General features: G+C 45.2%; 1 protein-coding gene across 2 annotated transcripts in view; it reads right to left on the reverse strand.

The window, feature by feature from the left end:
• The window catches only part of SMOX (spermine oxidase), a 60,856-nt gene extending 33,243 nt beyond the window's left edge, over positions 1-27,613 (reverse strand). The window contains exon 1 of one of the 2 annotated variants that reach the window (XM_049791583.1): positions 27,496-27,613. The gene's annotated coding sequence lies outside the window, so the exon portion shown is untranslated. Of the gene's footprint in view, positions 1-22,546; positions 22,698-27,495 lie in introns of those variants that run through there. The other variant, XM_049791574.1, reaches the window with a different exon arrangement.
• Positions 27,614-27,982: the final 369 nt, after the last annotated feature.

Consider the following 27,982-nt stretch of genomic DNA (forward strand, 5'->3'; position numbering starts at 1 on the left):
CAGGAGGTTTATTGCATCAGAAGCAGACACACCTCGTTTACTCAGCTACCCGGAGAGCTGCAGGAGCAGGATAATGGTCTGCAGCCATCTATGTACATACCTGGGCCCTCCCCAAGCTCATAAACCTGTGTCACTGACAGCATACGCACCAACGAGATCAAGGTTAACTCGTGTTACGCCTGCACATGCTGGAAACTCGCCTCCAACTACTGGGCTGAAACCACCTGGAAAGTGGCATTTCATCATCATCCTCATGCTCAGGCTTTATCCAATTCAGTATTTTAGTCTAAACAGGTTTGCCAACTGGACGGGGGCAGCTGGAGCAAGTCACTCAGCCCCAGACCAGTCCTGCTGCCCTCTTTCACAGGCGTAGGCAGGCAGCACGTCTTGGCAGAGAAGACCTGTTCTGACAGCTCACAGAAACTGGAAGTGTTGGTCAGAAGCAGACCCTGAAAGGCTCTACTCCAACCTCCTCCTCCAAGTAGGACCATCAACAGCACGATCTCCTTGAATACAGTGTTTTCCAGTACTTGAAACAAGCAAGACAGATCCAAAATCCCTGCTTTTGCCATCAGTGCAACTTCATCCCTTGCTCCTCATCACCTCTTCATGCCTGACTGGAGCCAGGAGCCTTGCAGATGCTGCACAGGGACATGGGAACCTTAGTGAGCAATTCTCCCTGGACCCAAGCAGGTTTTGAGTGGACCATCTCCATCATCTCTGCAGCACCCTCTCTAATGCATCCCACAGCATCAATACAACCCATTTATCCTGTGTGCCTTACCTTTGCCCCCCAGCCCTGGTGATGGAGAGATGACCATGCTCATCTTTCTCACTGTGGTGGTACAAAGAATCCAGACAGCTTTTCACAAAAACAAGACAGCAGTCCTCCTGCAGACAAGCAGCTGGTATCCTGCTTTATATTTTTGCAGGCAGAAGCCAAAATGAAATGGTTCCATTTCCAGAGAGTTGCTGGAATTTATAGGGGTGGCTGTGAGAGAAAAACAAGTTGGAACTGAAGACAAATGCTACCATCCACTAAAATTTGCCCATGTAAAAGCCCAAGCCATCAAATGTGGCTTGAGGCACTAAAAAGGCTGCAGTTCAGTAGCATTGATCTTACATTAGCATCTACAAGCCCCATTTACAAATTACTGACCCACCCCAATGACTGACAGCGAATGCAGAGCTGGATCAGACATCAAGGAAGGAAACATGTTAATAACACACCACACATACTCTTAAACAGCAGCATGAACAAAATGCTTCCTGTTTTACCCATATGCCAAACATGCAGCCTTGCACCCAAAACATCCTCGGCATCAGTTTTTTGAAGGCAGCAGAGACCTTCAGGCTGATTCTGCACTCTTCTTCCTCTGGACGCATCCCAAAAGAAACAGAGGGAAATTACAGCATTAACCTTTGCCTGACCAAACTCAGGTCTCCTCCAGCCTGAGAAGATGACCTTAGCTGGGCTGCCTAGCCTTTATTCTTGTAACAAAACGTTGCAAGCCTTATCCTCATTTACCCCCTTCACTTCCAGAAACACCACCTCCCCACATCTCAGGAGAGAGAGAGATGGGGCCATACTAAATTGTTTCCTCTTCCCAGGCTGGGAAGAAGCTGTGCTTCCTCAATACACACACAACAAACAATGGACTCCTACTCCTATTGTGACCACTGATGGTCTGTGGGATCTCCAGCAAGCCATTTCACCTACCTGTGTCATATAAGGATGACCACCCAGAGCCACCTCTGTAAAACTAGTCCACTAGTTATGAAGGAGAAGCAGCCCAAAGCTGCTAGATCTCAGAGTTGAGGCCATCAGACCTTATACAGGCTACAGGCTCCGATGACAGCACTACTCTGTGGTCCTGCACTGCTGGCCTAGAAGAGGAAGCAGAACTGTTTAAGTTCTTCAACAAAACCAAAAAATTGTTCTAAGAAACAATATTTCTCATAAGTGTGATCCAAGACAGCTGTCCCCTTTGCCTCTTCCTACAACACTATCATCCAGGAAAAATGTGGGGGAGACAGAGAGAATAAACTGTCAAATCTGACATTTTATAATTATCTCTGAATGAGCAAAGATGGTGGAAGAGGATCCATGATAAGATCTCCTGCTAGCTTAGAGGCACTGGGCACCTCCTTTGCCACCTGATTTTCTGAGCAGCTTATCTGAAGCTGTGTTGCAAGAAAAGACATAGTTAGCTAGTGTCCAAATCTCTGAGCGATCAGACCAGCAGCCCACGGAGAGTAGGAAATGTGGACCAAACAGCATCTGTGCTAATTGAGTCTTCAAGACAAGGAGGGACGGGAAGCATTGCAACAAGCCACCAGCTCCCAAACCCATCACATGTGGACTAGCCTCCCTGCTGAGAGATGATTTGCAGAGCTGGCAGGGGAGCAGGCTGGGCAGACAATTTCAGACAACAAGCCAGCAAAGATGGAGCAAGAAGGGAGCAGAGCTCACTTTGTAAATGGGTGCCGCAGTTCTGACTTTATAAATTAACCTGTTGAGGAGCACACAAACATCACATGTGATTTATATACCAGTGAGGAATCCGTTGCTGCAGCCAGTGAACCTCATTGAATAATACTGACTTCAGGCAAAGAAGTGTCAGGATGCTTTGTCTTGTTACACCCATATCCCTGCACACTGACGTTCAGTTTGCATCAACTGCAGCAAGTATTCCAGTAACACACCGAGTGTCTCCCAGAAACACTTGCCCCTGTAAGCCTCCTCCACTCTACAAAGTCACCAAAAACTTGCTAACTGGGAAAACTTCTGTACTTTTGAATGTTTAGAGGAGATTAAAACAAAACAAAAATAAGAAAGGGTCACTGGATGGTGTTTTTGATCAGTAAACCACTGCACATTTTTACCACTGTGATCCAACTTGTTTTAATGCCTGCAAATATCCCTTGAGTCAAATGAACTTGTTCAAAGCTGATTCACACCAAGGCTACTTTTTAAATTGGGTAGTTGTTGACAAGTAGAATATATTTAACAAGCCCCAAGCATCTTGGCATGCAGTATAAGACTTCCTATTACGAGTTGGGTTTTTTTAAAGCTAACATATGGGCAAAGCAGGTTGTCTGCCATAGGGCACTTCCATACAGAGCTTGGCACTAACAGAACTGCAAGGATATCCAAAAAATAAACCAAAGAACATCATGCCAGGAATATAGGGGATGAATCACACCATTTAAAACTCACTGATAAAATGCACCATTATATGTTTTTCAAATCCTTCTCATCTCAGGGAAAAGAAAGTAAAATAAATCAAAATAATTGGCTGGCCTATAGCTGATTCTCAAGCGCATTCCTCTGGCTGAAGGGTACCATGAAAATACAGCAGGCTCAGCCAGCTCTCAGATGCTGGGCTGGGAGCAGACTATCTTGAACTACTCTTCAAAGGCCGCTCTGACAGCCTGCTGGAATACACCTTGGCCAGTGGGTCAGCATCTTGATTTACAGTATAGGAATAAAATTAAGGACTAGATGGTTTCCTCCACCATCAGAAGCTCCCATGGAAGTGCTAGGAGGCAGTCACCATCCCCAGATGATTCCCAGAGAAATTGTCTGAGAATGAAGCCTTTCAGGAACACACAGCAAGGGCACCCTGTGATAGTAAGATGGGTCAGCTGCGGTTAGACTGGCTGAGCTTTTGGGACAGTCTTGGAGGCATAAGTCTCTTCCTTCCCCTTTTTATTGAAGCTTTTCTGCTCACACAAAGCTGGTTAGCTTGCCTGCAGCTCAGACAATGACTTCCCTGCGCCATGCGGTCTGGGCTATGGCGCTTCTCATGCGGCTAGTAAGATCAGAACACTGTAATGCTGTGGTTCATGTGCTAGAGGCTACAGTATTACACAGGACACAATTAAAAGTAGTTTCACAGCAGCGACAAAAAGCACAGCTTCAGCATGTTCCTTGCACAACAGAGGAGCAAATCCAGTAAATCCTCTGCTCAACAAATCCTCCGAAGACAGAACAAGTATATGCTGTACCTGACATATCAGCATCCCCTTTATTTGGGGAGATTGCAGAGACAGGTTCAAGGGCCCACCTATGTAGAAGTCTTCCCACAACATCTACTCCATCACCAGGGAGAGCTTACATTGCCAGAACACTCTCCTACCACATCAGAAGCAACTGGAGAAAATAAGAACACTAGCGTGGTATTCACCCTGCTGCAGGGAATGTGATTCCTCTCTTAACCCTGGTAATAGAAATCGTGATCTAGCCACAAATTCTAACACCTGTGGTAGAAATCACTATGTTTCCACATCCTATAGACCATCAGGGACCTATCAACACTGGGAGCTGGCCAGAACCTAAACCAGTACAGCAAGATGCAGTTTGGCTGTGTTAGCCTCAGACAAGACAGAAGGTTAATAGCTCAGGTTAGCTATTGAGCTAACCAGGACAAGCAACAACCAGACCCAAACTGGCCTGCCTTTTACTGTGTCTCTACAAGCTTGCCACACCCTGGTTGACCCTGTAGTGGGAATCTTCCCCTTATTTCCAGCTCCTCCATCACGTTCAGTATTAGGAGGCGTCTGCCACTGCTAAGCTTCTTGTGGAAGCAAAGCTTGGTGTTTCAGGACTGTAAAAGGAAGGAGAGACAGACAGTAAACTACAGAAAAAAAAGAGGTTACAAAATAAAAACACTGGCATACTGGATCAGAACAATGCTGCAATCAAGTTTCCTACGGAACTTGTATTCTGACTGCCAAAAAGAGCTGTACACTATCCCATCTGCATAACCGTGTGATCTTATCTTCACTACCCTCCTTCTCTCTCCAATTGTTTGGGAAACTTAATTGATAAAAACAGCCTTAATTGAATAGAAAGCTTGCCCGTGTTTGCACAACTCAGAACACAATGGGGTCTCAGTCAAATAAACACTGATGTCCATATTACATTTGGGAATTCTCTGTGGTTGGGGTTTTAAATTCATTGCACCGAGCTTGGGAGCGAAGTTTCAACAGGATCTTTTCTTCTTCTCCTCCTATCCTGTGTAATAGGAGAGTGAGACAGGGAATGAATCTGCATGCAGAGAGGCTCAGTACTGGTTCCAACTCAATGTGCACATGAGGATCATTTCAGGACACACCATATGAGACACGCTAGCCCAAAAGCAATTATTTTTTCTCACCACTTCTCAGAACCCAGACCTAACAAACTGCCCTGAAATAGCAGCACAACTCTCTAAATAGCATCGTTTTTCTCTATTTGAAAGCAACACCCACACTGAATCTTTGATTTTAAGCCATCCCCAAAGCAGTTACCACATCTTTACCATTCAAGCCACAGGGAAAATCATTAAATGCAACAGAAACACTAAGGGATCTGAACCAAAATTAGAAAAGCCAAACACCTCACGGATTTACTCCCACAGTAACTGGATTGACTTCAGCCTGGAACAGACTAAATGTGACTCCAGGAAAAGCATGTCTGTCCAGGTGGAGATGTATTGAGGGGACTTCTCCCAGGCTCGTGCTTTGCTGGAACATTAAATGCAAACCATATGCTCCAGTTTTAAGACAGCAGACACATAACCAGGTCTGCCTTTAGCACGCTGCGATACACACCGTCTTCTCCATCCTGCTGTCTGCACAAACACGCTCACATATCAGATGAGAGCCTGAGGAAAGGGAATTCAGGTTGGGAAGCATGTCCTGAGATCTCAGTGAAGTCTGGGCCATGGCTGCCAGACTGGCTTTCTGAGATTTTTACCCACCAGAAGCTTGCCTTGAAGAAGACAGGCATTTTCCCCATCATGCTTGAAGTGTGGGGTTTTGCATATGACAACAAGAAATGTTTCAATACAAAAGCACAGACCTTCTCCTAACGATACGCTGTCTGCATTCAGGTCATCTAGAGATATCCAGAGGAAATCGGTGACTGCTACAAAAATCATAGAGGAACGCATCCCTGCTGTAAAGCAACAGAAGCAATTCACCCTGCTGAGTGATTTTCCTCCTGAGTGCTAGGCACACCGAAACAGAGCAGAGAGCAGAAACAGCTCATGAAAGACAAGGAAAAGAAGGGTGGGAGAAGAAAGAGATGAAAACGCAACATTGACACCTTTGGCTTTGTTTCCACCTTGTCACAAACCTCAATACAAACCCCAAGGATAAAATTTTGTCTGGAGATTCCAACAGAAAACCTCCACCCGTCAACTTCTTGTGCTTTGAGGTTAGTAAGTGCCCTGCAGGCAACTGCAGCCTGGAGTGCCATGGGATGCACACTAATGATGGATTATCACTTCTGCAAGGTGCCTTTCATTCCTCCTGACACACCTGAACTCAAAAATATTTCTTCTCTGTGATAATTAAGACATTTTACTGAAACAAAGGGAAGTTTACTTTGCATTGCTCCTCTTCAGGAAACCGTGTCTCAAACAGCTTTACAGAATTAAGATAAAACATTGCTCAGAAAGAGAAAAATTAAATAGCACAGGCTGAGGAAAAAAAAAAGAGAGATTTTAGATCTGAGAGATTTTTCACAGAGCAGGAAGACTTGTCATGTGGTAAACAGTAGAAACCAGAACTGGGACACTTATGATTTATCTGTTCTTCCACAGCCTTCCCATGTGACTGGGGGTAAAAGAATGACAATCCTACCCATAAGTTGCTAAAAATATAGCACAATTTCAATGTGTTTAGATGGGAGCTCATTTTATTCAGCATGTCACGCTTTATCCTTTCAATACTTCAGCCTCACCATATGTAAAACAGCATTAGCACCTAGCTGTGCCAAAAAAGCATTTTGATTAATGCCCTCAAATGAAAAGGAATCAGTGTAAAGTATTAGATACCCACCAGGACTGAGCTATGTGGAAGTCAGAAGAGATAACAAGCCAGTAAATTTCAAGTCACTGTTTGCATCCACCCTATAACTACATGCTGAAATCCATACAGCCTACAGATAGGCTGGCATGTTGGCAAGAAAAATTTGTCATTTCTAAATTTAGCAGACACTTCAATTATTGTGCAATGCTTCAGAAGCAACAGAGATATAAAGTGGAGTTTGTAGGACGACTATTTAAACTTAAATGAGAGCTCTACTCACTAAGCAAAGTCTTTTCTTAATTCCCTTCCTGTTTGGACAATTTGATCCACTTCTTTTTTTCCACTGCAACCGCAAGGGTCTGTCCTGCAGTGAATGGATAGGCTTTTTTCTGGGATAACTTCCAGGTTAAAGAGAAAGGATTTACACTTGAATGAAACATAGGCTCTGTATTTGGAAAATTTGTTTTGAAAACTTGGGAAGGAAGCAAAGCCTCCTTCATTTAAAAAGGGACTCAATTAACATTCTCCAACAAGTCTTCCTATCGAAAGAACAGTACTTGCTGGGGGACATGTGATTTGAAACTTGTTCTCCTCACTCACAATGTCCCTTTCTGAAATACAGGCCGCTGTTTTTCAGAGACACGAGGATCTTTCCACAGCTTTCCAAAGGACTGCCTGTCACAGTCAAGGCCTTGACTCCAGACATAAGATGTTCTATGACTTAGGCTCAGGAAACTTAAAATAGTGCTTAAAGACCCTAATAAAGACCTAGAGTGACACGTTCACTCTGTGAGCACTGTGGATCACTCTACAAGGACAGCTCATCCATGCTCAGCCATAACCACAAGATGAATCCTCCCAAAGAGCTAAGAAGCATCACAAATCTCATCGCCTTGTCTTCTTGAAAACATACAGCATTGCACATTTGGTTTTGGTTTTAAAACATTTCATGAAGAAGACACTAATGACCAACCAAAAGCAGGTGTTCTGCTTTTGATTCATAAGTTACTGGGTGTGGGTTTAATCTGCAGCAGGCAGCAGCCGGACAGGACCACCGTAAGGGCTACCTTGGTTTTGAAAAACAATCCTGGAAGTGCTGGGCATGCCTAGATATTGCCCACGCAGGAGGAAAGCAACCTATGCCATTATTTTCTTCCAGCCAAAGCTAAAGGGAAAAAAAGGCCACTGACAATTTAATATGGACTTCCCTTATCAACTGCATATGACAGAGCATTCCTCACCCTTTAATAAGTATAGGTCAAAGTCTAGCCCAACTCAAAGTTGATGATGGATTGAGTATGGGAGTTTACTTCAATACACAGCAGACTGGGGTGGGAAATAAAGGTATTATTAGTGTATGTTGTTACAGAAAGCATGCAACCTTCACCTCATTTAACACTTTGGGGAGACCATCTATAACATACCACTTTCATTCGTTCCTTCTGGATGCCTCAAATTGAAATCTGTCCCAGGCACGCAGCAATGGAACTGAACAGTTACCTGTAGCTACCCACCATCAGTGCCTCAGCTAGGAGGGCAGGCTTTCTGTGTAGTGAAAACAAAGACACAGACTCTCTCCAGAGCCTGTCCCAGTAATTTAGATGCTGAGATGTGAACTACCCTTTGGAAAAAATACCATTTTCCCTGCTGATCACGCTTTTAGTCCAGGCACTAAATCAGGTGTGGATAACTATAAAAACTCTTCTGCATTCAACAGCTATTCTCTAGTTCATCCAAAATAAATTGGTGGTTTGGGAGTTTGTCTACACTGAAATGGACCAAAACAGTTGCCCTGCAATCTTTTCCCTTCATCCAAAATAAAAGTGATTTAGGGCTTTTGTTATTAAATAAGATTTTCCATGGGAAAGTCAGCATGCTTTAAATTCACACCCTGCTTTACAGTGGAATACTTTTCTCACATGGACAAGTGCCTAACTCTTAACCTTTGCTAGGCACAAAAACACAGATGTCAAGACAGGAAACATCAGAGAATCCTCCAAACCTCCCATATAAATGAACCACAAGGTACTTTGAACAGCTGATAAATGAGCTGCTTGATGATAAACACACTTAACGGAGTTACATTTGCTTAAGACACTTAAAGATTAAGAGGTCTACTACTGCCTTTTCTGCCTGCTACAGACAGATGTTGGACAGCATGACAAGCTGAAGATAACTTTTAGATGAGGTAAGCAGTCTCAAAGTGAAAAGCCCTAGGCACTTCACCGAAGATATAGGGCCAAAAGTTGGGTTCAACTTGAGCCTTGTGTCAAAACCCTCCACCGATCCCAAGGGAACCCACAAAACATTTGGACAGGGCATGTTTCACATAGTCACTCTCCTATTACCTTGAGCTAAAAGATCCCCTTGGCAGATGGATCTTTTGTACCCAGAAACATCCCCTGCAGATACCTTCTGAGAATATAATATGTGGAGACGACTCATGAAGTGTGCTCATACCCACATCTTTCAATAAATAAGCTAGGTGCTGGGAAAATATAAACACACGTCTTCTACAAGAGTCTTTGTTGTCATTATGGCTTTGAAAAGAGTCAGTCCCCTCCAAAAGTTTTACAGTAGATAAATGCAGTAACTGCATCTTCTCAGGAAAGAAAGGGAAAAGTATTTCAGTAATCAAATAGCTTCTCTCTTCCATGTAAAGAACTAGTCACACCCATCCCTGTGCAAGCTTTCTGATCCTGTCCACTGTGCATCTTCACGTACCGGAAACAAGCTTTAGGACCAGGAATGTGCTGCAAAATCCAAGTGTCCAGACACGCACAGGACGCCTCTCTCTGTTACATCACGCTGGATTTAAAAACAGGGATGAAGTTATCCTACATGTTTTATTAAAAGACACCTCTGAAAGGGATTTAACCACTAGAAAAACTGTGCTTTTAAAAGTAAAACTGCCTGGCTAACATAGACAAAGTCTGAAAATATTGCAACTCTCTGCTCTAGGACTCAAATATTAATGTAAATGCTGCAGACATACAGAGCCTCTGCCTCAGAAAGCTCCTGGAAATGAAGTGATGGGGACACAGGACCATATTTACACTGCTGCTCCACTGTGCTTCTTCTTGTGTCCATTTATCACCAAGCGCATCTTCCCCTCCCTGCTCCAAAGCAGATTAAGCTTAATATACTTATGTAGTTGTGAAGTGTACTGCCTATTATCCAATTAGATAGCTAACGAGATCTGAGTAACAGCACGTAGGCACAGATAACTGTTGGCTGATATCTGGTACAGATTAGACACGTTCTTTATTTTTCCAGCCCTTGCAGAAAAAGGGCTGGGATACGTTCAAAGGCTGCTCTGAAGACTGGATTCAGGTAATTGTTTAATTTAGTTTGGAACCCATAAACACATCACGTTTGCTTCCTATTGATCTCCTGGAGCCGTTATATTGCAACTGTCCCATTACGAAACTCCTGATAAATCTGGCATGGCTTGCACATTCAAATTTTCAGTGCGGACAGGGGCAGAGCTCATCACCTTCAAGGTCCCTTCTATCTTCAAAAAAACAAAAAAAATATAACTCTATGGAACAACAAAGGACCTATGCACCAGCAGGAAAAAAAATGTCTGCCTGTACAGAAGTGATAAGGATATTCAGGAATGCAATCTTTATTTATTATGACACTGTTCCACATGACATTCCCATAAGATACAGCTAAGAACATATAAACTAGATGTAATCACCACAAAATGGCTGCTTGACAACATAGTTCTTGGAGCAAAATTATCAAGGGTTTGCTATCTAATTGGGAGGGCACTGGAAAGCGGGTCCAGCCAGGCATAAGAGCTGTGCAATATTTTCATTACAAATTTGGATGATAGACTGGAATGTATGGCCATAAACCCAACAGATGATTCAGCTGGGAGGATTTGCAACCACTATGGTGTACAGGTTTAGATTTCCAAATGATCTTGGCACACTGTTGCAACATCAACAAGAGGAAATACTTAAGAAAGAGAAGTCACAGGTACAAATCCAAAAATGGGGAGCAACTTCCTATACAGCAAGACTCCAGAAAAGACCCTGGCATTTTAGAGAGTCAAGGTACAATTGCAAGGTTCAAGAATGTCCCACAGATGCATAAAGGCAAACCTCAGCTGCAGTGATGATACATGGAAAGCACTTAGCTACACCTTGCAAAGTTTTGCCCTTAGCTGCTCACTGCTGTGCAGCTAATATGCTTTTTATAAAAGCACACTGGAAAGAATCTTGTAGAGAACAATAAAATAAAAACCACCAGGTATGAGATTAAGCTGGATCCATTTAAGCCAGACATGTTCCTAAGAACAAACTAGCCCAGGCAAGCAGGCAGGCCACAGCCTGAAGGAAGCCTCCTTCTTCCTACATCCAGCAAGGAAAATTCAGAGTTTAGCTCTTCTGAATTTAACACTCTGGCTTTAATCTCTATTTAAAAAACAAGCTAATGGCCATCAATGTAGATGGAAAGCACAAGAGCCCATGGCCTTATCAACACAGAAAAAGAGACCAGAAACTACTTTTTAGAATCCCATGTGCTTTTACTTCACATCCCTCTTCTTCCAGCACACTTCCCCCATAGAAAAGCTCCATGTAGCCAGTCTGAACACAACTTTTTCACTGTTTTGAAGCAACTCCCTCATTAGAAGATCTTTTAAAGAGTGACCATCCTAGAGACACTTAACCAGTCCCCACAAATGGGGGGATAGAAATTGGATGGATAGAACACAGGGTGGTTAAAATTTGGTTGGATCATTGAGCTTAAAAGGTAGCAGCCACCAGACTGAAGTCTTAACTGGCAGCCCTTTACAAATAGTATTCCTCAGTGAACAGCCAGTACTGACACTGACACTGTTCAACATCCTAATTAACGCCCTGGATGACAGGATGGAGAGCTCCCTCGAGAAGTTCAGAAGCAACACCATGCTCAGGTGAATGGTCAATACACCAGAGGGCAGGACTGCCCAGCAAGCTGGAAGAATGGGCTGAAGGAAACCTCATGAAGTTGAGAAATAGAAGTAAGAATCCTGCACCCGGGACAAAAAAATATCCATTGTCAGCACAAACTGGGGACTGGCTGGCTAGAGAACAGCTCTTCAGAAGAGCACCTGGGGTCCTGGCAGGCAATAAGGTGAACAGGAATCAGCAGTGTGCCCCTGCAGCAACAAAAGCCAGGCACATGCTGGGCTGTATTGGGAAGGACAATAGCCAAGAGCTTGGGGAAATGGGTCTTCTTCTCTTCTTGACACCAAGGAGGCTGCATCTGGAGCACCATCTAATTTAGCTGCACTCCCCAGAAAAGACATTGACAAACTCAGAGTTCAGTGGAGCACCACTAAGGTGGTCTGGTCACTGGAATACATGATGTAAAAGAGGATGAGGGAACAGCGTTTGTTGTCTTGGAGAAGAAATGGCAGTTAGTGGGGGATCTAATTTCTATCTTCAACTACCTAACTGGGGGGTTACAAAGAAGATGGAGCCAGACTCTTCTCAATGAGTATGAACAAAAGGACAAGAAACAATGGGCATAACTTGCAGTAAGGGAAATTCTGATCAGACAAGAGGACAATATTCCTCACCGTGAGAGCAGTAAGCATGGCATCAACCTGCCACGATTGACTGGAAAAGGTACGAAACTTGATCAGAAAAGTTCACAAGAAACCTACCTACGATTCTGGCCTTGCTTGGAGCAGGAGGTCAGATGAGAGAGCTCCAGATGTCCTATGCACCCTAAATTACTCTTCAGTTCCAAGAAATCATTATGAAGAAACACTGAACAAGGGATTTTGCCCAGTAGCCTACAGCACTCTACACCTGTTCAGCGATAACAAGTACTTTAGACTCAAAAGCTGTCAATAAAATACCTTCCACATGACTAAAGATCCCTGTATCTGTAATTAAGGGAGAAAAAGAGTGGGGAAGAAAACACTAGAGCTTTCACTGCTATTTTGCACAGAACAAGAGAAACTGGAGACTCACGTTATACAAGTTACCATACAAAAGCCCTGCAAGAAAACTGTGAGGAATTCAAAGAAGATACGTAGTGATAGTTCAAACAAACAAAAATCAAGACTGCTCCTCCCTACCTGCTCTTCCCACTGCAATAAACATGAATCAATGCCAAGAGGTGTTTCAGACCTGTCCAGACCAGCCTTCATTTTGGTGTTAGCTTCTTTGGTTGTCTTGGGACAAAGGCTCCCTGTATGTAGACATACCTTTCATACATATTTCCTACTCTCTCCCACTGAAAGGTGTAAGAGGTGTTAATAGATCTAGAGAAAATGCCTGCAACAATACACATAGACAAGTTGGGGGTTTTTTCCCCAAAAATAAAGTGAAGCACTCTGCAAAGTGAAGCACTTAGATACAGTTCAAATGAAACTGCCACCTTCCTCTGAGTATCCTGTAAAATGAACCCCCTAAAACCTGACAAAACAGATACAACTATGGTGTACAAGAAGGTCAATGAATGCAAACTACAGTGTTTTGTGTAACGTGGACATCTGTCCACCTGGAAGCAGCAAGACCCAAAATCACCCAGACAGACAAGCAGCCCTCAGATATCTGTCTCTGTCACACGACAGCCATTTGGAATAATTTTCCTGAAACTGTAATGATCAAACAACAATCACCTTCAAGCAAACAGCTAATTGTTCCTTTAATGTTGGCTGGCTTGTTACCCAGTTTACCTTCGTAAGTAATGTTTCTAGTGCTTATCTGCTGCATTTTCTGTCATGTTTTATGTTTGAGTGCTACCTCTCCGCTCAAAATAATCTTCACAACCGCATTTTACCAGTTTTAGAAATGCATGAATACCTGTATCCTTCACAGAAAGGAAGGGATAGTACATACAAAATCAGATGCATAGAGCATAGCCACTGCAGGGAGGGAGAACAGAAGGTCACTCGTGAACTACAGCTGGGAGGTCAGATCAGGAAAGCACAATTGCCCAAGTTGCAATCGAGCTAGTCATGGGGAAAGACTTGGTGAGAGCAGCTGGCAAGGACCTTCACCTTACAACAGACAGGCACTATTCTGGAACAGTTGGTGAAGATCCATAATACATCTCCATGGAAGAGATGGCACTCGAGCAAGAAGACCATATGCCCTGTTTCTGTGCTGGGTAAAGAATCATAGAAACATAGAACAGTTTGGGTTGGAAGGGACCTTAAATGTCATCTAGTTCCAATCCTCCTGCCATGGGCAGGGACACCTTCCACTAGAACAGGTTGCTCAAAGCCTTGAACACTTCCAGGGATGGGGCATCCACAACCTCTCCGGGCAACCTGGTCCAGTGCCTCACCACCCTCACAGTATAGAGCTTCCTCACATCTAATCTAAAGCTCCCCTCTTTCAGTTTAAAGCCACTTCCCCTTGTCCTATCATTACATGCCCTTATAGAAAGTCCCTCTCCAGCTTTCTTGTAGGCTATCTTCAGGTACTAGAAGGCTGCAATAAGGTCTCCCCAGAGCCTTCTCTTCTCCAGGCTGAACAACCCCAACTCTCTCAGCCTGTCCTCATAGGAAAGGTGCTCCAGCCCTCTGATCATCTTTGTAGCCCTCCTCTGGACTCGCTCCAACAGGTCCATGTCCTTCTTACGTTGGGGGCCCCAGAGCTGGATGCAGTACTGCAGGTGGGGTCTCACCAGAGCAGAGTAGAGGGGCTGAATCACTTCCCTTGACCTGCTGGTCACAAGAGACAAAGCCATAATGAAACCTTCCATGACAGAATACTTTATCTGTGCTGCTGTCAGAAAAAAAAAAAAAAAAAAAAAAAAAGAAATGCATCCATCATACCCCAAAGTCTACATATGAGAGTTATAAAATCTGTCAGCTCAGTACACGTAGGTGCCAGATGGAGCACTGCGAGCAAGTTTGGGGCCCTGCAGCTCAAGGAGGACATGGCCCAGACATTCCCAAAGTCTACCGCAGAGCACTGAACAGCTCGCTCTGTACAGTAACAAAAGGGCAAGAGGTCAGCAATTTTCAACTGTAGCGTAAGAAATCAAAGTCAGAAACTAGGAAAATCTTGGTAATGGTAACAACAGCGAAGGATGTTAAAGGATCACCCAGGGAGGATGGGGAAAGTCCATCACTGGAAGCTTTTAACAACTGTGTTGGACAAACATCTGCTGGGAAAGTTTAGATAGATCTGACCCAGTCTTGAGGCAGGAGGTCAGATTAGACAACTTATTAAGGTCCCTTCCGGCCTTGCTGTTCTTTGTTTGTAACAGAAATATGACAACAGAACTTAGCAGCAACAGCCCCAGAGAACACAAGCTTCCCTAGTATTTCCACAATACACAGGAGAAATGCCACGAGATCATGCATGTAGCAATTGCCCATTCCCATATGGTAACTTCTCCCTCCATTCCTAGAGCAGCAATACAGAGATAACACAAACAATTAGTCTTACAGTGCAGGCGCAGGAACAGGAACTCCCTAGCACAGCCTTCCCAATGAGCCAGTCCCTCTCACATCCCACAGCATGGGGACGGTTCTTAACAGGAGCCCATCTGCACTTTTTCTCCCATTTTGCCTCCTTCACATCTCACCCAGCAGTCAGAGGAACTCTGTCTTTTTTCTCTTTAGGCCTTTCTTCTGTTCCTCCTTGGAATATTTTCGTGTGCAAGATCTTCAGGACTGGATCCCTTTCATGTTTCGGGGAAGCCCTGAGCAAAATGTCTGTGCTTCTACCAACAAAAAAGCTTGCAGATAGTCTGCTTAGCATTACAGACTCCCATCTCCTCCCCAGCACTGCCTGTCTCTCTGCTGGGCTGGGAGCCTGGCATGAGAAATCCCACCTGCATAAACTCTTCATGCAGAAACACCTAGTTAGTACTGACCTTTCAGTCATCCCCAAGATCTGCAACCTTCAGTGCTTCTTACTGGCTTGCCTGTGGCAGCCAGCTAGTAAGAGCAAAGCTGACTTCACGTAGCACTCTCATCAAAACTTTTGATCCCCTCCTAATGCTCTGCTGTGCTGCACAGGGAGCCTACCACACAGTCCTGGATCCCACCCCAAGGGAATAGGGGGACAAAAAAGGGTAATGACCTAGTGCTTAACTCTAAAGCCCATGGTCACATTCAGCCCGTTGTCAAGTTCTCTTCAAAGTCCAAATAGAGGCACCAGATGCTATTGTATAACTGGAGCAATGGTGTGAGCTCCCCATGACTACAAAAGGAACATTTAATTTAGTCTACTACATTACTGGAAGCACTGTGCTTCTGCAAGCATTAATTAAAGGCATATAGCATTCTGTGAGATCAGACCATCCAAGCAGCGGAGTATAAACTGCAAGCCCCAAAGTACTAACCTTTATCTCAGGGTTAAAGCTTGACATATCAACTTCAGCAGTACAGAGGTTTTCGGACTTTTTGCTTCCTTGCGCATCCCCCACAACTCCTCCTGGCTCATTCTTGTAAACACAAAGCCAACCTCCAAGCTTTCAGTCATGTCAGTCTGCAGAAGCACGCAGTGAGCAAGATGACAGAAGTGGTCCGAGGCAGAAAAACCCACTCGTGTGTGCATGTTTGTGAGTACACCCCAGCACATGAGGGCACAGTTCTGCAACCCCAGGAAACTTATATCTAAGTCTGCACTGTCCTTAAGAAGGACAGTCCTGACTGACTCTGTAGTGCTGACAGCAGCAGTCATGGGACAGGCTAGGGATTAGATCCAACTGAAAAATAACCCTATAAAAATAAGTAATAATCTGCTGCCAGGTGTGTGGACTCCCTGATCAAGATCTCTTGCCTAGTCACACCAGAACATGCACAAGAATAGGACCAACCCTTTCACTAGAAGTAGTGCCTTCAATTTGTGTAAGTCACCCGTAAGAATATGCCCTGATGGGGGTGGAGAACAGTTATGCAAGAGAGGAAGCAAGCAGTCAGAGACAGGACAGCACAGTGAAAATATCTTAATGCAGTTTCACTGCTGACGCCAGGGTCTTGCAAAACGACACTCCTTCCAGCTACCCAGACTTTCCAAAAGGGTCTATGATTTTTAGGAGTTCAACCAAAGGATTACTAGACATGCTAATGATGCACATCTTCCTGGCAGAGTCCTCTGGGATCACAACTGTAACTGATTCCAAAAAAGAAAATCCTGTTAGAAGAAGATTGGAGATCAAAGCAGGAGGTTACACCTACATCCTGGAACATGCATGCCCATGGGACAGAAGAATTTTTAATTCTATTTCAGACTGAATGTCTGTCCGTCCAACAGAAACATTAGGTTAGCACACTTGAATATTACACCTGTACAATCTCTTTGGAAGAAAAACCATTCCTCTCCTGCCCTGCAAAAGGAATTAAACTGAACAGAACTCTTAGAAAGGAAAAGAAACTGCTCCTTTCCTACGCAATTCCCAGCTTAGGGATAGGCCAGGACTACCTGCTTAGCTTAGCACAAGGCATTTTCTGGATATCTTAGCTACAAGGTAGCATGAGTAGATACTTCACAGCAGAAAAGATCCAAACTAAAGTGCCTTTTTTTTTTTTCCTCAAAGTGTACAAACATCATCATATCCTGTCCAATATTTCAGTCATTCCAAACATGCCAGCAACCTACACTGTTAAATGCCACTCAGCTAAATCTAGAGGACACACTTAAGAAAAATCTGGCATTATGCAGAATAATGAATGATGAAGAAATGAATAACTAACCATCCATTCTTCAGAAATTATCTACCTTCATTTAGTTCTCTACTTCATCAGCCAGCAAAACAAATATTTCCTTATTTCTTAAAAGGTAGTTCCTTTTTCTGAACTCAGCAGGTTAAAAAAAAGAAAAAAGAAAAAAATTTATTGTAATGACATTTTCAAGCCATTATACAGACTTTGCAGACCTTTAAAGACCTATTGGATAAAAGAAATGTAAGTGATCAAAACTGAACATTTCTCACAAGCTGAAATTGTCTCTATTTATGTCAGATCAGCTTGCTGGGCTCCCCACAGCTGAGAATCTGCCTCGCTCACTGTGACCTCCATTCCGCCACTGATCTGCTCCATGGCCTCCAGCTCTCTCCCTCCATCCTTCTACTCTCAGAAGAGAGATAAACATGGTCTCAGAGGATGATGTGGATAATGGCTCCGAAGAAGGAATATGTAGCAACCAAAGCCCTGTGTAAATCACTACTCCGGGGCTACATAATTTGTTTCCCTCAGACCCAGCAGTCTCCCAGCCACCATCATTTTAAGTTATCTGAGAGCACTAACAATAGCCGTCTTGTTTTACCGAGACTTAAAGGATGGCCTGGTAGCAGAGAACTACCCTGAAATAGCTCAGGGATCAAACTCCAACTTGAACAGCAAGGAGGGGCTTTTTGACCCCCTCTTGCTTTACAATTCCTGCTGATGAGCTTATCTCACACTACCTTCAGAGCAACCCAGGCCTTCCTTGGTGCCAAAAAAACTCCCTGCTACATCCATCCTTACAACCTCATGTCTCTGGCCCCAAAATGCCACAAAACAAGAACTCCAGTGGCCATAAAAAAAAAAAAAAAAACCACCACAAAAACAAAAAACCCACAACACCAAAATTGCACTTAAAACCAAGGGCATGATTAAAATTAACCAAAGCAACACCACTTTTTTAAAATCTACTGCATTTAAAGATCTCCAGATGAAAAGGTCACCAATATATACAGTGCACCTCCCAAAGCAAAGGTCTGTGTCATGCTGCTGTCAGGTTGAGCCTGCAAACAGCTTGTTATAAAAAAACCACATGCTGTGTTATCCACAGCCAGGGTGGGCAGTGTAGGGCTGCTGGTTGAATCCCCACCACCTGCAACCTTCCTCCAGCCTGCAGTGCAATCCTTACCCCAGGGTCCCTGGGTGCTGGCTCCAGTACTCACAGCCTTTTCTTCCCATACAACGAATAAAGAACATGCCCTTATTACAGGTTGCAGTGGACTATCAGAAGGTACAGGCAGGAGTTGAAAGCCACAGGCTCCCCAAAATATGTTCACAACTCTACACAGACACAAACACGGGACCTCAAACTTGAATTCTTACAAAGCCACTCTCCAGGGTAGAGCCACACATCACACGAGACAGCTGCACCACATCAACACGCTCTTCAGGTGCCACAATGCACATGGTGCTAACGGGAGTTGCCACAAAGTTTTATTTGCCAAGTAGTTCATATTCCCACCCACAGTATTGCTGGAGTTTTTTCTTAAAATAAAAAGAAACCACAGAAAGATCAGATTTTAAAAAAGCAAGGATTTGTAACAATTTCCATGGTGACTACTATAAATTCATGTGATATTAGTGTGTATACACCCACGTGCCCTCTACGTGAGCTTGGAACACCTGGACACATCAAAGCCAACACATCCACAAGAGCTGATGAAAATAGGACATACCATCAAGGTGGCTGAAAATTTTCATGTTCCTTCATCAGGAACACAACAAGGATGATAACGTGGTCTGGAAACACCACAACATTTTGTGATGTCATTTGTTAAACTGCTCACTTCTAAGGAGTCCATCATACAAGGGATCAGTTGCATTCGTTTTTTTACAGTGTCACAGACCTGCTAGCACACTTGGTGTGCAATAGGATTGGAGCCCCAGCTCCTACCAGCCAAGAGAGAGCACCTTGCTCACCAGCCATAGTGAGTTAGTATCCCTATCCCACCTTACTGCTGTGCTACAGATTAATTTTTGCACCCAAGCAGAGCAGGACAGATCCTGAAGTCAGATGGTTTAGATGCTCTCTTGAGAAGGAAGAGTTCAAATCCATTCTTCACCAACTTCGTTTCCAAGAGGTAATCTTTATACCTCTCTAATTTATGATTTACCACTCTGACACAGTGTTTTAGCTCACCAACAGAGCTAAAAAAAAAATCAGTTATTTAATTTCCTTAGACTTGACTTCATTAACTTCTGGAGAGGACTAATGTTTGTGGCCACTGGGAAAAGATATTTCTACATTTTTCCATTTTCTGGTCTGTTAATTACAGTTACTGAGAGAAGGAGACAGCAGTTAGATTTGTGAAATACAACAGGCTGTGTTTTAGTATTTGTCAAGGGCATAGGGAAAATAATTTCTATTTCTCTTTTATATAACTCAATCATACAAAGTAAGTAAATCCACATACTTCAGAAGTCAGCATCAGCATTCTCCTTAGACCCTCATTTGGGCCAGCAGGAAATTAGTTGTAGAACCTAAGATTTCATTAAAAGGGATTACTTTTCTGTGGGATTACAGTCACAGAAACCATGAAGCAATACAACTGGGGTTGAGAGGACAGGCAGCTATACTTCTGTAGCAGGCAGAAGGAATACACTACATGCAGGAATACCCCTCCAAGCTTGAGGCAGAGATGGGCAGGAGTCCCGCTAACTTTTGTGGATGGAGGATTGTGAAAAGCCCAAATCATACTACTTGACTAAGGTGGAGACCAGTAAAAGAGCACCATCCCACCTTTTGACCAAAGGGTCCTGTAGGGAGCCCATAAACCATAGGTATCCTTCTGCTTGTGAGGAATGTTAGCAGTTTCACAGAGCTTTCCAAACTCTACCTCAACCACTCCATCCCCACCAAGTCAACTGAGATTCCCCCACTCCAGGAGAAGACTCTGTTTCAGAGGCACCACAGTTAACTTGTGACAGCAAGTCAGGGCACATTTTGGTGCGAGAGACACAACAGAGAGAAAGCCCTTCAAGTGAAAACCAGAGAGGGCTATCCAGCAGCGCTTTCAGCAACAGCAGAGATGAGGACAAGGGCTCCCAGGACACGTGTGGTATGTCCATGACGTTACAGCCACACACTCTGCCATTTCAAGAAAGCATGGCACAAAGCAGTACAGCTCAAGAGCAGCTGCTCCACCGAGCCAAAGGATTGAGAAGGATAAACGACCACAGTACCCAAACTCAGCCAGTATTTTCAGGACTTAAAAGACCCAGACCTCTACACCTATTTCCACATATAGTTCAGCCAAAGTAACAGCTAGATGCTCCTCTAAACCCAAAGATGCCCAGGTAAACATTTGAGCAGCTATGTGATGATTCAGATCCAGGCACTGAGTCAGACCCAAGACCATCGTTTTTTTGCGAGCTTGGTAATCATCCAAATCTCTTTCCCAGTCTAGCTACCCACTCCACAATGGGGGTACAAGGGAAAGGCAGTACTGTCTTTTTAGAGGCAAAGCCAGCTGAAACTACGGACCTTGCGACTCACTGAAAAACACCGTACATCTGTTCCACAGCAGTGCCATAAAAGATTAATAAGTGCTGGGCTAGCAATCTGGAAAGGGAAAAGGACCTAGAAGAGCAAAGTGTTATCACTAAGTCAATAAAACAACATTTGTAAGAGACTGAAAACACACAGCATTCTTGCACAACACAGAAATGGTCCTAGGCTGATTTCTCCTCCTCCACTAAACCCGTCTGGTAACTCCGGGAACAGGACTGTGTCGTACAGGCTAAGGGAAAAGTGGATCAACAGGGTGAGCTAAGGACAGAGCTCTGGGCTCGACTCTATTTGTGCAGGATCACATAGTGGACATGCATTAGCCGATACATATGGTTTCACTTTACATAAAGCTTGTGTTTACATCTAATATATCAGGGCAATTACAGCTGGCCCCAGCACTGGATTTGAGACAGCGTGCCTATACACCACGCAAAGGATTTTTTAGGGGTGATCCGAGAGCAAGGATCCAGCTGAGCGGCTGTATTTCTGGGGCTGAGGATGTAAATTGCTAAAAAGCTTTGTTTTGAGGCCGGGTTTGGTAACTGACAATTGGCTTTGTGCATTTTGCTACTGTGCGTCCGAGACTAATCCCTCATCCGCCGCAGCGATTTAAAAGACGGAGCAATTCTGCAGAAGTCAATGGATTTGACTGAAAACACGAGATCGGTATGAACTGCCAAGCCCCCAGTATTGTAACAGCTTTGTATAAACAAGAAACACCAAAACGCAAATGAACTGCAAGCTTTCACAGCTCGTAATTTACATCCCGCCTCACACATCAGATTATGGTGACTTTCCTACTTAACCTTTACTCTTCATGTCATCGCCTGAAACGCCAAGGCAGAGAAAGCAGAGACGCACGCAGACGCACATCGCGTGCGGGCGATCCGCTGACATAAACACATGGAGGAAATAAAGGAAAAAAAAAGAAAAAAAACCACTAAACAAGCCAACACAACACCCCAAAACCCCCAACACGACCGCAGACACCGGCGGGTGCCCTGCCCTCGGTGGTCCTCTCCCCCAGCCCTCCCCAGAAACACAGGTAGGGATAAAAGCAGCGCCCGCAGGCTCCTGCTCTCCACCTGGGCTCGTCAGGGCACCCACCCGGGTTCCTCGGGGCTGAGGAACGAGGGCGAGCACCTTTACGAGGAGATTTTGTGGAGTTGGCCGTGTGGGATGGGGCGCCGGGGTAGGCAAAGACACCCGCCCCGCGGCCCCGGCTCTGCCCCACGGCGGCCACCCTCTCCCCACCGCCGGCTGGGAAACCTCCTTGGCCATTTTAATGAAGGAGGAGAGAACCGGGCTGGTCACCGCCGCTGAGGTGGGCGCTGGCCTTCCCGCCAGACCCTCGACGCCGGCGGCGCTGACAGCCGCGGGCCGGCCGAGGGAGAGGCGGGAGCGCGGCAGGTGCCTCCCTGAGGGGAGCTGAGGGGACCCCTCGCCCGCCATGCTCTCTGAGGAGGGGGACGGGGACGGACCCCCCGGCAGGCGGGAAGGGGGCTGCCTTCTCCTCCTCCTCCTCCTCACCCGCCTCGTACCTCTCTCTTGCGGTGGCCGGAGGGGACGGGGTCTCGCCGCCCGCCCGGGCTCGCCTCAGCGCCTCGCTCCCCTCCCCGCTTCTGAGCGGCTCCCGGCGCGGCTCCCGGCGGCTGGCTGGGCACTGCGAGGCGAGAACCAGCGCCGGCCTGTTTTCCAGCCGCCTCCCCTTCGGTCCGCCCCGGCTCCGCCTTAAGGATCCCCCCGCCCCCGCCTCCTCCTCCTCCTCCTCCTCTCCGCCCGCTTCTCCCCCGGCAAAGCACCGGCCCGGTGCGGCCTGTGAGGCGGCTGGGTGCTCTCCCCCGCCGGCAGCCTGCCCGGGAGAAGGAAAACCTCAAAACCAACCCACCGAAACGGCCAAAATAAAACCAAAAAAGCCACCCGGGGTTAATAAATCCTCCTCTCCTCCTTTGGGACAGGGCTGGTGAGGGACGGCACTGGGGGGATCCCAGCCTTAAGCCCGCAGTGCCCCTCAGACATAAACCACCTCGGCTGATACGGGATATATACTCTTAAATACCTCTGGGCACAGACCTCTCCCGAAGGCAGGGGAAAGAAAAAAAAAAAATAAATCCCATTATGGTCTAACAAGCTGGGAAACGGCATTCGGAGCCCTAAAGCGGAGGGGACAGGGCTCTCCTGCTTTTGAATTTGATGCCTCTTATGCTGCTGCGGCATAACAGCCTCGCCTCCAAGCAGCAGCCCCATAAACAGTGCGTTTTATTAAAGGACAGTCTCTTTCAAAAAAAAAAAAAAAAAGTTTGCAACCAGGAACGAGCACTGTGTGACGTGCGGGATGAGGATCCACCAGCAGAGCCGAAACGCTCAGACGTCCCCCAGCCTGCCCCGTTAGACAGACTACTGGCTGAAACGGCTTTTGGATGTCTGGAGGAAAAAGTCTGGAGAAAAGACTGCGCCTTGGATGAAAATAGCCGTGTCTGCAAATTGCCTTCAAGCGGTTTCAGGTTTTATAAAACACGCTCAGCTGCCTGCTGGAGGTTCGCACCTGCACGACTGGGGTGAGGTTGCTTAGCCAGCCAAAACATCTGGGGAAAACAGCAAGAATAATACAGGGTTTGGGTTTGCCAGCTTCAACCAGATATTAAATAACAACTCTGCAAACTTTTCCATTTCATAGATACAGTGTTTGCAGGCCATTTTCTTTCAGACCTTCCGCTCTTCTGACTGCCCGTTACTGCCGCTGTCACCGATGGAATCGATACTGGCCAAGCACCTGGAAGGACCCAGATGCTGAAGCCACGGTAGTATTTGACAATCCGTGTAGGACAATGGGCATCTCACGGCCACATGCTGTGTTTGAAATGTGGTTTCTGAGCCTGCAAGCCATAAGGATGGCTGTCCCCGTCCAGCACACCGCAGGAACCAGCCAGCGCTGCTGGGCCAGGCTGGGCATGCTGGGGTGCTAACGAAGAAGCAGCAGCAGCTCTGGCCTTTCACCCATGTCATGCAGCCTCAGCAGAGGGTCTCCACCGAGCCTACAGATGGAAGCAGAGCTTTGCGAATTAAAGGACTTCAGGGAAATGAGCCATATCCCTGTGTTAACCAGCTATATCTGGAAAAAGGAATTGGCAACGAGGTTGGTTATGTTGGCTGGGAAGAACAGCCTTTCCCACCAGACCGGACAGAGTCCAAGATGATGAGGAAATAGGGTCAGTTTGATGGTCCAACATGGAGCTACCTATCTGGAAGGGATGGAGGGGAACACGGGATTTCCTCTCCGTGGTCCTCAGCATCTCACAGAGCAATACCTGCCCCCGGGGCTGCCTCTAGTCGAGGCCGCATCTGTTCGTAGCCAGAGGAGCCACGGTGAAGAACAGGCTGGTGTTCCCTGTTCCCACAGAGAAGCTGACCCATGAGAGATGCTAGTCATCCAGCAGCTGGGAAAGCTGGTAAGCCAATTCCTACTGAATGGCACTTCTATTTCCTCCATAGCAAATAAACAACCATTCTGCAGGACTGCACTAGCTCTCAGCTCGCTTGGCTGCAATTTGAAGGATTTGAACTAAATCTAGAAAGCTCTGAGTAGCTGGGGTCCCCTGGGCTCTACCCTCTTTCTCCAGTTTAAATTTGGCAACAAAGCCCAGTCAGCTCAAAAGCCCTAGGCATGCTTGCAAGACATTTTGAGGGTACATAGAAATGCAATTACCTGTGGGAAAATAAAGCTAAAATGCATTGCAAGCACATGTTTAATATAGTGTTTGATGCATTAAGAAGGAGGAATTGACAGATATGGCTGACGCTGGTGCCATAGTCAGACAGTAGTTCCAAAGAAATTTGATGAAATCCTAAAATAAGCACTTTTTGTGCCTCTGACATTTGTTTTCTTAGCTTGTGGTCTGTGAGCAGCTGGCCTTCAAGGTAAACAGAGCATCCTTCCTGGGAAGAACCCATGAACCACAGGTTTATGAATGAAATGTAAAGTGAATGATAAAAGTCCAGAAAGTGTAACCCACAAGCTAGGAAGAAAGACCTCCTTGTGCAACACACCTGAGAAGACTGCCAAGAGCTGCAAGCCAGAGACATAATCAGCATGAAGAAAGAAAATGGTAGTATTGCCTGGAAGGTCTCTTTCTGGGAGGATTGTTGGGGTTTTTTGCACTACAGCAAGATCTCCCAGGGCCGGACAGAAATAGCTCAAGTCTCATGTCCTTTGACACACACACATTCAAATAGGAAAGGAAGACTAGCAAACTAGTCTGGAGAGCTCATGGTGGGCACAAGGAGGGTAGAAGGATACCTGGACACCATATTAAGCTGTACTTCTGGCTTTGGGGGTGTTTGAAGTCTTGTCAAGGGGACCTATGGGATGGATTGATCTTTTTTTTTTTTTTTTTTTCTGCCAAGCAAAATAATGATTTAAAGCCATTAAGCAATTGTCCTTTATTGACCAACATAATACCCCATTCCTAGAACTGTCAGATGAGATGAGGATCAAGCCTGGCATGAAGCTTTTTTTAGAAAAATAAAGATCCAGCTGCCTGGAAAAGAGAGCAGGAGTGGAAATGAAAAGTAGGCAGCATTCAGTACCCCTCCATGCTCCAAAACACCACATTCCTGACATTCAGCATAAAAAGGCTTTGCCTCTTACCGTTCTCACGCAGTGTTTTTCATCCTTGGATTTAAAAATGTTGGTAAAAGTGCCATTATGCACTTGAAGTCAGCAATCTTTCAATGCAAAGCCACCTGATATAAGCCACAGGGTGTGCTATGCTTTACAAATTGCCCACTCTTGCTAAGATTCGGAGTTGGCTTTAAGAGCACGTCTGCAGTCTAAAGGCCTCATTGCATGTCAGAAATTTGGAACATGCTCAAATCTTTGGGGGATCCACTTGCACGCTGACATCTAGCAGGACCCTTCTCAAGTTAAAATATAACTCAAAAGCAAACACAAAATATGTAGGTAAGAACAGGAGTTCTCCAATTTTCTAACCCATGAATCATTGTCTTTAGGAGTCCTGGGCGCTGATTTTGGCTCCTGCTCTGGGCTTAGCGATGTGCGACTGCAGAGCTGCTTGTGTTCCCCCATGCAGTACACTAAGTACAGTTTGGAAATACCTGTGTTAAATAATTACATTACAACAACTCCAGACAGCCCAGCTGAATTTTCCATCCTCTACACTGTTTGTTTACTAGAGAGAGACTAATACGTTTTACCTGCAAAGTAGACAAAGCAAGCTTACTGTGAGGGCTCAGATGTAATGCTTCATTATCTTTCCATCCATACGTAATACGGAATTTCCATGATTCATTCACCCACTTGAGGAACACTTGAATAGTGAAACAAAAACATACATTCCCAGGAGAAAAAACAAAACCGTGTCCGGTGCAGGGGAGAGAAACATTCTGACATAAATACAAAGTCCTGCTAGAAGTTTTATCTGAAGCAAGACTACTGATCATAAACACAACGGGGAAGGGCAAAGATCAAACAGTATCGCTTCTTGTGAATGCTTTTCCCCTTTTCCTCACAATCCCCTGACAATAAGTCAATAAAAGGTTTTACCAAGACTACAAAGGAAATCTGAAAGCCCAGCAGCCTCCCTTTGAAAGTATATTCAGGCTACAGGCAGTTTCAAAAGTCACTTCAGAGTGTCTGCCCTTTGCTAAAAAGCCTTGTCACCTTCCACCCATTCCAGCGTAGCTGCAGTAATTCATGGGAATGAGTAATAATGACATTTGCTATTCAGTCATCATTTGACAAGCTATCATAAATATTTCCCTGTGATGATAATCTAGACACAGCATGACCATCCATCTCACCTTTATGGTTAGAAACAAAACAAGTCCAGGTGAGGAGGAGAACTCCTGAAATTCCTGTTGCAGGTTTTTTCTTCCTTATTTCCTTCTAGGAAGGTGATTTTCAGAATGATACAGCTCAAACAATAATTTCTTCTAATATCCTGAGAGCGACAGGCTTTAACACTTTCCTACATGCATTCCTGGAAGGATATAGCTGCTGAGAAAAGTATCCAATCTCAACAACAGGAAAAAAAAATCTCCATGTGGAAGATACATTGCAATCCTCAATAAATTGTTGTAGCAAGCATGCACCCTAAATGCTTGAAACGTGTCACTATTTCTAGCTTGTATCCATCAAGCTTCAAGTCCCAAATACTTATTCTTACCACAACCTTCTCTCTGCTAAATTTAAAAATCCTTCATGATTCCACTTCTGCGAGTTCTCGTAGCTAAAGTACCCCTCTGGCTTCATTTGGATTAGGAAAATGGGGAATACTTTCCCTGGAGCACAGGCAGAAAGCAGGTTAAAAGATGGGACTGTCTCATAGACACACACGCAGACTCGCACAAGCACACATCTGCGTGCTGGCCGGGGGCTGTGCTGTCCTACAGCCGGGATATCTCCCAGTGCCTCATTGTACACAACATCTGGCTCATTCAGGAAGGAGCTTGGACAACTGCTATGCCTTACCTGGACTGTGTAAGTGCTGCAAGATTGTCTGGGATATATGGTGGCAACAACCTGAGTAAGTACAGGCAAGGCTGTTGTCTGTCCGTACTGGAGAGAGAAAGTGCACGGGAGACAAATCCTTCCTGGACCTTCAGCTGAACAACTGTCCCAGGTGAGAACGAATGTCTGTCCAGACCAGTGTGCTGCCTCCACAAGTGGAAGAAGAAGACTCACCCCTATCAGCTCCCAGTTACTTTCTGCTCAGGGACTTCGTGAGATAGACATGGTTTCTCTGTATTTAGTAATCTTCTTTGGATTTTGTTTTCATGAGCTTGTCTGCTCTCCCCAAGTACATACTGATGACCCCAACACATTGCAGCAAGGAGTTCCACCAAGGAACCATATCGATGACACATCCTTTGATTTGCTTGGAACTTGCTATCTTCATTTGATGCCCCCATGTTCTTATATTAGAACAGACAGTGAACAGCCGACTTCTCTGCGAGTC

The sequence above is a fragment of the Accipiter gentilis genome, chromosome 3 (genome assembly GCF_929443795.1).
Source record: "Accipiter gentilis chromosome 3, bAccGen1.1, whole genome shotgun sequence".
Taxonomy (NCBI): domain Eukaryota; kingdom Metazoa; phylum Chordata; class Aves; order Accipitriformes; family Accipitridae; genus Astur; species Astur gentilis.